Source organism: Cupressus sempervirens, chromosome 3, assembly GCF_028749045.1.
Source record: "Cupressus sempervirens isolate cs-2001-9-10 chromosome 3, ASM2874904v1, whole genome shotgun sequence".
Classification (NCBI taxonomy): Eukaryota; Viridiplantae; Streptophyta; class Pinopsida; order Cupressales; family Cupressaceae; genus Cupressus; species Cupressus sempervirens.
The window spans coordinates 1,078,453,978-1,078,465,365 of record NC_143120.1 but is presented as its reverse complement, the minus strand read 5'-3'; the positions used below and the strand labels follow the sequence as shown (position 1 = coordinate 1,078,465,365).

The window sequence follows — 11,388 nt, the reverse complement described above, 5'->3', positions numbered from 1 at the left end:
AGGAGTTTTTATATATTTTTAGATTACTTCGTTTAAGCTATTTTAGCACATCCTAGATTACTGATGGTCTAAATTTTTTGCAAGCAAGTCAATGCATTCATCAAGATTTGTGTAGTGTGGTATGCTTGCATCTACTAATAAACAATAGTATAATTTTCATTATCGATCCTCAACTTTTTTTTGAAGGTCAATGGAAGCTAAGCTAGCTTAGATTAAGGTATTTATGTGACTCTACTTTAGGATGAGGACCCTTCTAATGTAAGGCCCAAAATTCAATCTCTCAATAAAACTAGCTAGGCTTCATTTTTCACCTATTGAATAATAGTTTGGACAAGCATCGGACCATGTAAAAAAAAATTATATGAAGAGGAAAAATAACTCTCAAAAATAGACATACACGACCACAGTCTATGGCAAGAACAAGATCTAGAGTTGCATCAGTGACTATAAAGGTGACCCCTCCTTGCAAGCAGTTATGTTGTATCTTTCATATGGGATCTGACAAGTTCCATCAGCTCCTCAGTTTGAAGAGGATTAAAAATAACTATCTCATCAAGACTTTCTAATAGCTTTGGCCTAATGTGCTTTCTTACCTGCAATGAAGTTAAAAGATAATTTATCACCAAATCTTTTCTTTAAGCATAAGAAGATCACTTCGGCTAGTGGTACAAGAAAGAATAAGAAGCAAGTTCTCTTCAATTGTACATACTTGTTGCATCAGTCTCGCCTGGCCAGCTTCTAATCTTCATCCAGGTCCTACAAACAAGTTTTCTGATCTGAGGATGGTTGTCATTAAAATGACTATGCTGGAGAAGTCAACCATTTGACCATGTCCATCTATCAATCTACCATTAGCAAGCATCTGAAGAATGATGTCCAGTACAGATATGTGCGCCTTCTCTACTTCACTAAATAGAACAACATAGTATAGTCATCTTCTAACTATATTTGTCAATTTTTTGCCATCTTCATAACTAATATATCGACAGTAATTGGTTAAATCTCAGCTGAAATAATGCTTAGTTTGATTACCTAAAAAAGGGAAAATCAATTGGAAAAAGAGCAATCTGAGAGAAACCTATTGTAGTGATAGATGACATACCCAGGCAAAGCATCGATAAGCCTTGAAACAGAATGTTGGTCCGTGTATTCAGACATGTCAATCTGCACTAGCAAGTTTTTGTCGTCAAACAGTTGTTCCGCAAGAGCATTTGCAAGCTCTGTTTGGCCAACTCTAGTGGGTCCCAAGAATAGAAAGGGTCCAGTAGTTTAATGTGCTCTCCAAAGTCCTGTCTTTGATCTGACCAAGGCATCCGCAACTACCTCGACTGCTTCGCCTTGCCCAACGACTATTTCATGCAAGCATTCAGCCAAGCCTAGGAGCCGTTCCTTATTAGTTCACATAAGCCTGTTAATAGCAATACCCATCCAACGACTTACCACCTGTATGACATAGCAATATATCCATGAGTACCAATTACAAGTAGTAAAACTCTTGCATGATTATAGATACCTCTGCAATTTAATGTGGCCCGACAAACTCTACATTTGTTTCACAACGAGCTATCATTGCATCTATCTCTTCAAGTGCCCCGTATCTCAAATCGGTGATTGTCGCCACATTTATCTAGCTTTCTACCACCTGCAGGGTAGACATCAACTCTTCCTATTGTTGCCTTAACTGATAGATCTCATTTCCTCTTTCTTTGGCACTCTCCAACTATATTTTGAGAGGGATGATTGCATCCCTGAAATTTGTAATCTATTTCCGAATCTATATGATTGATAAAATGTGAGTAGTAAGTTCCCATAAATCCCATGGAAAGCCCCCTTGCAAACCACACAAGGTTTCCTTCCTCATTGCAAACATAATGCTCAAGTGAGATAGAATTAAAATTGAACTATTAAAAAAGGAAAAGGAGCATAAATATCAGTACCAACCTCCACCAGCCTAGCCTGCCTTGCTTTATCTTTCTCCTTTTTGGGTGCATGCAGCTCAACATCCAGTTGAATAATTTGTTTTTCAAGACTAAAAATTTCTTTTTGTGTACTATTTAACCGTGCTCTCACATTTATGCATGCTCCATCAAGTAGATCAATTGCTTTTCCAGGAAGATGGTGACTTGCTCAGAATCCAAACATGGAAACAATAATGAAACTCTTTTACATGAAAGTGCACAAAAAATGCATGCATTCTTCTTGATGTAAAATTAAGGTCTCAAGCCTCATCAAGAGTCTAAGAATTTAAAATCAACACAATAAGTTTACAAAATTATCTGATCAAATCTCATATATTTGTGAACTTACCAATTATATGACAACTGGATAATTGGGCAGCAACCACTAATGCACTATCCATGATCCTCACACTATAGTGCCCTATGTACGTTTCTCTTAAACTATGCAAAATGTTGATGGAGTCAGGCACAATGGGTTCAGCCACAAACACCTACAAGAAATAGTCAATAAGGTAAACTATTCACAAAGTGGCATATGGCCATGACACGACACAATTACGTTTGGAACAAAAAAGTCAATTTTAACTATTTTAACATTTTTAGTGTTCAAATGAGATTTCGTATGTGATATTTAAGCTATCCATGATCATACAATGAAAAGGAAGCACTAAAATAGAAGTTATAAATTGGCCAACCTGCTAGAAATGATGCCTGAACTCAGAATTCTTCTCTACACATTTTTTATACTCATCAAATGTAGTTACTCTGACACACTTTAGGTGACTGCAAGCAAGCATTTGTGTAAATTAACTATCAACATCTACTGAACATAAAACAAATCTCTTGTTCAACCAATTATAGTGACCAATTTTGATCAGGAGTTTTAACTTTATAATCACGAAGAAAATGTAAAACAAAAATAAGAAGAATAACTCACGGGATCCAAGAACTAAGTGCAATTTATCTATAAACAATATTACTCTTCCTTGAGTTTTCTCTAAGTCCTCGCATACAGACTTAACACAGTCCTCAAAGTTACCCATGCAACCCACTCCACCTACTAAGGCTCCCATGACCAATGCCATCAATCTAACCTCCATCAAATTACTATAACATCCCAAAGAAATTCCATCAATCTCAAAGTTCTCCCAATGGAAGTTCATTACTTCCTAAATCAATTAAAAGAGTTGCAATTTATGGGTCACCTTTTATAAATCAAAAATTAAGAAAAAGGAAAGAAATAATCTGTACTTTTATGTGATGTCTTTATGTGGCTATTTAAATCAGTTTTCAAAAATATTGATAAAAAGATAATTTAAAATCTTTCCCTACTTTTATGAAACATATATTTTATAACAAATGGAAATAAACTGTGCAAAAAGAAAAGTTTGGAAATAAGCAACAACTACTTATTTAAATTGGATGTTTGCTATAAAAAATAATTAAAAATTGTTTTAAAAATAATATCTATAAATATTCTTAGAAACAAACATTATCCTCAACAAATCTAACCACAAAAAGATGAGCAGTTCCTAGTAGCAAAAATAAGCTGAACAGCTACATTCAATCTAGAAATTAAATCTCAACCTGGAATACTTACTTTGGCGAATCCCCTCTCACAATCTGTTGGGCTAGCCCCTCTACCACTGATGTCTTACCAAAACCATCCTCTCCAATCAGCAGGGGATTGTTGTTTATCTTCTGCCAAAGAATTCTAATGATATGCTCTATTTCTTCATCTCTGTCGATCACTAGACCAAACTTCGCTGTGTCTTCTAGAAGGTTGCAACCATATGCCTTGAGGGCAGAGAGATTGTTTACATTCAAAAAGAGGTCCTCTGGTACATTCTTAGGGTCCCCCTCCCTCTCCACTTGAAATTTTACATTGGCAAGGTCCACGCCTGGTTCCTTGAAGCACTCGATAATTTGCAGGTCCTGCAATAGACCAACAACCAGGTGGTGCACCACCAAAATATGGTCATCATTTTTCTTCCTTGCACTTTGTGCACTTCGGATACAATTTGTAACAATAGTGCTTCAAGGGATTTCATGTGGAGTAGAGTCGGATCCATTAATAGGTAAACATTCTAGGTAGTGATACAGAACTCTCTTGAATGACTCCACTACTTCATCTCAACCAATAGTACTTGATAAGATTACCTATCTTAGCATTCCATGCATATCCTCGATGAGGGAAATGGCCAGGTGAACTATTGTAACTTGTACATGGCCAATTGTACGAGACAGCTCGACACTTGTTGCTATAGCTTCGTTTCTTTTGTTGGAACATCTCTCCAGATTCATGATATTGGGTTTTAGGGAATTTCTCTAAGGCTATAGGGTGAAGGAAATAATTATATTGGTATACAGGCTTCTTTAGAGAGCTTCTACTTCTGTAGATTCCAATACCGATATATGTATATATGGCCTTCCTAACGGTGATAACAATATATGTATATGACATTTCGGACAGAGATATTGCCTCTGCAATTTTCTTATTGGACAAGATTTTTTTGCTAAAATAAATTGATTTTATAGAATCCATTGCACATTCTAACAAATTATGGGTGCTTAGTAAATTGCTAGGATTCAAATTATCCAAACTATCAGAATTCACTCTCTAATATCTTCACACTTTAATAGAGTATCTATTCAAAAAAATTTCACTTGAAATAGTCTAGACCAAATATGCAGAGTTTCAAATAATACTTAGTCAGTTATGGAATTACTGAACGCATATCATGCATCACACTATGTAAATACTGAATACAATCGTATAACCATTGGATATATTCCTTCTTATCAAAATCTCTGTCATGTCGTTGCAAAGTTTCAAACAACTAGTGGCTAGCAAGCATCATTTTGCAATACATCCACTACTCCCTTTCACCAAAATGTGTGTCACGGCCTTTTCAACTATTGCATGTAAAAATGATTGTTTCATGATTGGTTACTGAAATGAAAATCTATAAGGGGAAGGGGCATTATGAAGAATTAATTAAATCAAATTAAAAAGTATAAAAATTAAATTATTTATATAATTATAAAAAAAATACATACAGAATAATTCTTTAGACAAAAAAAAGAAAAGATGAATGCTCTATATCAATTCCATTCATTCTTAGAATCTATATCAATCCAACCCATTCTTAGAAAAAAAATTATTCATCTATTATACTTTTAGAGTCTAGACTTCTTATTGAACATCCATCTCACACAAATAAAAAAATGAACACATTAAAATATCAAATACTAATCAGAAAACCATTCACTGAAAATATCCGAAAACATGCTACACAAATTTCAAAAGAAATTTATGTATTACTTATTCTCTAATTTTATCACATGAGTGTCATAATTTATACAACTTAGAGAATCCTATAGCTCAAAATGTTTCCAATTGATCAATTGAACTAATGCCTTCTTTTTCTTGCCTTTGATACCCATCTAGAATAAGACAATGCAAAAAGTGAACTTAATTACAATCAAATGAAATATCATCTAAACTATAAACTCTATGAAACTTAGTAAATAATTTAGAAGTTAAGGGTACTCTAATGTTGGTGAGATTATAGACTAGATTATCTCCATTTAAAGTTTTCCCTCTATAGCATGGCATAACGTGTGATAATTTGGTTAGAAAATTCAATATGTGTAGAGGCTATCACTCACTTATGACATAGGAAGTCAACTGAGCTTGTTTTTTAAAAAAAAAATTGGAAATCTTTAAAGTTATTCATGTCGTCATCTCTAAAATTATTTAGCTATGACCTACCTTATATTTTTTTCTCTATTAAACTTGACTTACCAAAACACATAAATTGAAATTTTGTTGCACCAACATCTACCATCTACTACAACTTGATATTACACTAGACATACCCAAGTGGAGCACGGATAAGTCTTGAATCATCGCTTGGATAGCTATTCTACTCCATCTTGCTAATTATTGCCACACCCTACAGACTATGGATCAATCATTCACTTTGCTAACTGATTTCATGCACTCTTCTTTCAAGAATTTCATTTTTAAAGGGATCATCTTCTCCATCAAATCACCAATCTCCTTATGTATTTCATAGAAAACTCCCTTGCAAAACCACAATGATTCAACCAACATTACTTTAAATAAACTAGCAGCATCTATTGAACCCTTATAACATAAATTTAGTTTAAATAAACAAACCCCTTTGTCAATTTGAAGTCAACCAATTATATTAAGAACCACTCGGCGTTAAACATAAAGATATGAATGAAACAAACAACAATCAGAAAAGTCACTCGTCAACACGAAAAACCAAATGTAGTTCATCAATAATCGAAACAAAAAATTCCGCCTCCTTCAATAAATAATTAAATCGAACATCAACGTCACCTATGCATGTCACCACAGCTACTCAAGAAAGCCTATTTTCACTTCTATCAAAGTTCTTGGAAGTTACGGCAAAACTAGAAACTTTTATGAATCTCCATAATCAAATAATAGAGGAGCTAAAGAAGTAAATAGTCACAGCAGTAATGGATTCTAGGTAAACTTTTCCAATTATTCAATTACTTGCAGGCGTAATTAAAAAGGAGATTTTATATACTTTTAGATTACTTCATTTGAGCTATTTTAGTACATCCTAGATTACTAATGGTCTAAATTTTGTGCAGGCAAGTCAATGCGTTTATCAGGATTTGTTTAGTGTAGTACGCTTACATCTACTAATAAATGGTAGTATAATTTTCATTATCGATCCTCAAGTTTTTGTTGGAGGTCACTGGAAGCTAAGCTAGCTTAGATTAAGGTATTTATGTGACTATACTTTTGGATGAGGAACCCTCTAATGTAAGGCCCAAAATTCAATCTCTCAATAAAAGTAGCTAGGCTTCATTTTTCACCTATTGAATAATAGTTTGGACAAGCATCGAACCATGTAACACAAATTTATATGAAGAGGAAAAATAACTCTCAAAAATAGACATACAGGACCACAGTCTTCGGCAAGAACAAGATCTAGAGCTGCATCAGAGACTATCAAGGTGACTCCCCTCCTTGCAAGCAGTTCAATTGCATCTTTCATATGGGATCTGACAACTTCTGTCAGCTCCTCAGTTTGAAGAGGATTAAAAATAAATATCTCATCAAGACTTTCTAATAGTTGTGGCCTGATGTGCTTTCTCACCTACAATGAAGTTAAAAGATAATTTATCACAAAACCTTTTCTTTAAGCATAAGCAGATCACTTCAGGTAGTGGTACAAGAAAGAATAAGAAGCAAGTTCTCTTCAATTGTACATACTTGTTGCATCAGTCTCGCCTGGACAGCTTGTAATGTGCATCCAGGTCCTGCAAACAAGTTCTCTGATTCGAGGACGGTTTTCATTATAATGACTGTGCTGGAGAAGTCAACCATTCAACCATGTCCATCTGTCAATCTACCATTAGCAAGCATCTGAAGTATGATGTCCAGTACAGATACGTGCACCTTCTCTACTTCACTAAATACAACAACACAGTAAAGTTGTCTTCTAACTATATCTGTCAATTTTTTGCCCTCTTCATAACTAATATATCGGTAGTAATTGGTTAAAACTCAACTGAAATAATGCTTATTTTGATTACCTAAAAAAGGGAAAATCAATTGGAAAAAGAGCAATCTAAGAGAAACCTATTGCAGTGATTTACGACATACCCAAGTAGAGCACTGATAAGCCTGGAAATAGAATGTTGTTTCGTGTATTCAGACATGTCAATCTGCACTAGCAAGTTTTTGTCATGAAATAGTTGTTTCGCAAGAGCCTTTGCAAGCTCTGTTTCGCCGACTCCAGTGGGTCCCAAGAATAGATAGGACCCAGTAGATTTATGCGCTCTCCCAAGTCCTGTCTTTGATCTGACCAAGGCATCCACAACTGCCCTGACTGCTTTGCCTTGCCCAACGATTATTTCCTGAAAGCGTTCAACAAATCCTAGGAGCCGTTCCTTATCAGTTCGCATAAGCTTATTAATAGGAATACCCATTCAATGACTTACCACCTCTATGACTTAGCAATATATCCATGAGTAAAAATTACAAGTAGTAAAACACTCGCATGATTACAGATACCTCTGTAATTTGATATGGCCCAACAAACTCTACAGTTGTTTCACAATGAGCTATCACCTCATCTATCTCTTCAAGTGCCCCGTATCTCAAATCGGTGATTGTCGCCACATCCATCTGGCTTTGTGCCACATGTAGGGTAGAGATCAACTCCTCCTGCTATTGCCTTATTCGGCAGATCTCATTTGCTCTTTCTTTGGCACTCTCCAGCTGTATTTTGATAGGGATGATCGCATCCCTCAAATTCATAATCTCTTTCCGAACCTATACGATTGGTAAAATGTGAGCAGTAAGTTCCCATAAATCCCATGGAAAGCCCCCTTGCAAACCACACAAGGTTTCCTTCCTAATTGCAAACATAATGCTCAAGCGAGACAGAATTAAAATTGAACTATTAAAAAAAGAAAAGGAGCGTAAATATTAGTACCAACCTCCACCAGCCTAGCCTGCCTTGCTTTATCTTTCTCCTTTTTGGGTGCATGTAGCTCAACTTCCAGTTGAGTAATTTGTTTTTCAAGACTACGAATTTCTTTTTGTGTACTATCTAACTGTGCTCTCACATTTATGCATGCTCCATCAAGCAGATCAATTGCTTTGCCAAGAAGATGGCGACTTTCTTAGAATCCAAACACGGAAACAATAATGAAATGCTTTTACATGAAAGCACACAGAAAATGCATGCATTCTGCTTGAAATAAAATTAAGGTCTGAAGCCTCATCAAGAGTCTAAGAATTTAAAATGAAGACAATAAGTTTACAAAATTATCTGATCAAATCTCATATATTTGTGAACTTACAATTATATGACAACTGGATAATTGGGCAGCAAGCACTAATGCACTATCCATGATCCTCACAGTATAGTGCCCTTTGTACGTTTCTCTCAAACTGCGCAAAATGTTGATGGTATCAGGCACACTGGGTTCAGCCACAAACACCCACAAGAAACAATCAATAAGGTAAACTATTCACAAAGTGGCATATTGCCATGATACGATACAATTACGTTTGGAAAAAATAAGTCAATTTAAACTATTTTAACATTTTTAGTCATCAAATGAGATTTCGTATGTGATATTTAAGCTATCCATGATCATACAATGAAAAGGAAGCACTAAAGTAGAAGTTATAAATTGGCCAACCTGCTAGAAATGATGCCTAAACTTAGAATTCTTCTCTACACATTTGTTATACTCATGAAATGTAGTTACTCCGACACACTTCAGTTGACCGAGAGCAAGCATTTGTGTAAATAAATTATCAACATCTACTGAACATAAAACAAATCTCTTGGTCAACTAGTTATAGTGACAGCTTCTGATCATGAGTTTTATTTTTATAATCACGAAGAAAACGGAAAACAACATTAACAAGAATAACTCATGGGATCCAAGAACCAAGTGCAATTTATCTATAAACAATATTACTCTTCCTTGATTTTTCTCTGAGTCCTCGGATACAGACTTAACATGGTTCTCAAAGTTACCCATGCAACCCACTCTAGCTACTAAGGCTCCCATGTCCAATGCTATCAATCTAACCTCCATCAAATTACTGCAACATCCCAAAGAAAGTCCATCAATCTCAAAGTTCTCCCAATGCAAGATCATTACTTCCTAAATTAATTAAAAGAGTTGCAATTTATGGGTCACCTTTTATACAACAAACATTAAGAAAAAGGAAAGAAAAAGTCCATACTTTTATGTCATAGTCCGTACTTTTATGTCATGTCTTTATGCGGCTATTTAAATCAGTTTTCAAAAATATTGATAAAAATTTAATTAAAATTTTTTTTCTACATTTATGAAACATATATTTTATAACTAATGAATATAAACTATGGAAAAAGAAAGGGTTGGAAATGAGCAACAACTACTTATTGAAATTGGATATTTGCTATAAAAAAAAATAAAAAATTATTTTAAAAATAATATCTATAAATCTTCCTACAAACAAACGTTATCCTCAACAAATCTAACCACAAAAAGATGAGCAGTTCCTAGTAGCAAAAATAAGCTGAACAGCTACATTTAATCTAGAAATTAAATCTTAACCTAGACAACTTACTTTAGCAAATCCCCTCTCACAATCCGTTCAACCAACCCCTCTACCACTGATGTCTTACCGACACCGTCCTCTCCAATCAACAGGGGATTGTTCTTTGTCTTCCAGCAAATGATTCTAATGATATGCTCTATTTCTTCATCTCTTCCAATCACTGGACCAAGCTTGGCTCTGTCTTCTGGAAGGTCGAGACTATATGCCTTGAGGGCAGTTTAATTGTTTACATTTGAAAAGAGGTCCTCTAGTACATTCTTAGGGTACCCCTCCCTCTCCACTTGAAATTTTACATTGGAAAGGTCCATGCTTGCTTCCTTGAAGCACTCGATAATTAGCAAGTCCTATAATAGACCAAGAACCAGGTGTTGCACAGCCAAAATATGGTCATCATTTTTCTTCCTCACTCTTTGTGCTTTTTGGATACAATTTGTAACAACAGTGCTTTGAGGGATTACGTGTGCAGTAGAGTCGGAGCCATTAACAAGTAAACATTCTAGGTAGTGATACAAAACTCTCTTGACTGACTCCATTGCTTTGTCTCCACTAGGAGTACTTGACAAGATTACCCATCTTAGCAGTCCACGCTTATCCTCGATGAGGGCAATGGCTAGGTGAACTATTGTAACTTGTGCATGGCCAATTGTATGAGCCAGCACCACACTTACTGCTATAGCTTCATTTTTTTTGTCGAAAAATCTCTCAAGATTCATGATATTGGATTTTAGGGAATTTCTCTAAGGGTATAGGGTGAAGGAAACAATGATATAGGTATACAGACTTCTTGACAGAGCTTCTACTTCTGTAGACGCCAATACCAATATAGGTATATATGGCCTTCTTGACTGTGATAACAATATATGTATATGACATTCTAGACAAAGATTTTTGCCTCTGCAATTTCCTTCCTAGAAAACATTTTTTTGCTAAAATAAATTGATTTTACAGAATCCATTGCAAATTTTGACAAATTATGGGTGCTTAGTAAATTGCTAGGATTCAAATTATCCAAACTGTCAGAATTCACTCTCTAATATCTTCACACTTTAATAGAGGATCTATTCAGAATTTTTTCACTTGAAATAGTCCAGATCAAATATGTACTGTTTGAAATAATACTTAGTCATTTATGGAATTACTTAACGCATATCGTGCATCACACTATGTAATTACTGAATACAATCGTATAACCGTTCAATATCTTCGTTCTTATTGAAATCTCTGTCATGTCATTGCAAAGTTTCAAACAACTGGTGGCTAGCAGCCTTTATTTTGCAATACATCCAC

At 35.0% G+C, this 11,388-nt stretch overlaps 1 pseudogene; it reads right to left on the bottom strand.

Moving 5' to 3' along the window:
- Window positions 1-473: 473 nt before the first annotated feature.
- LOC149570503 (chaperone protein ClpB1-like) lies at window positions 474-10,814 on the bottom strand (annotated as a pseudogene).
- Between the last annotated feature and the right edge of the window lie 574 nt (window positions 10,815-11,388).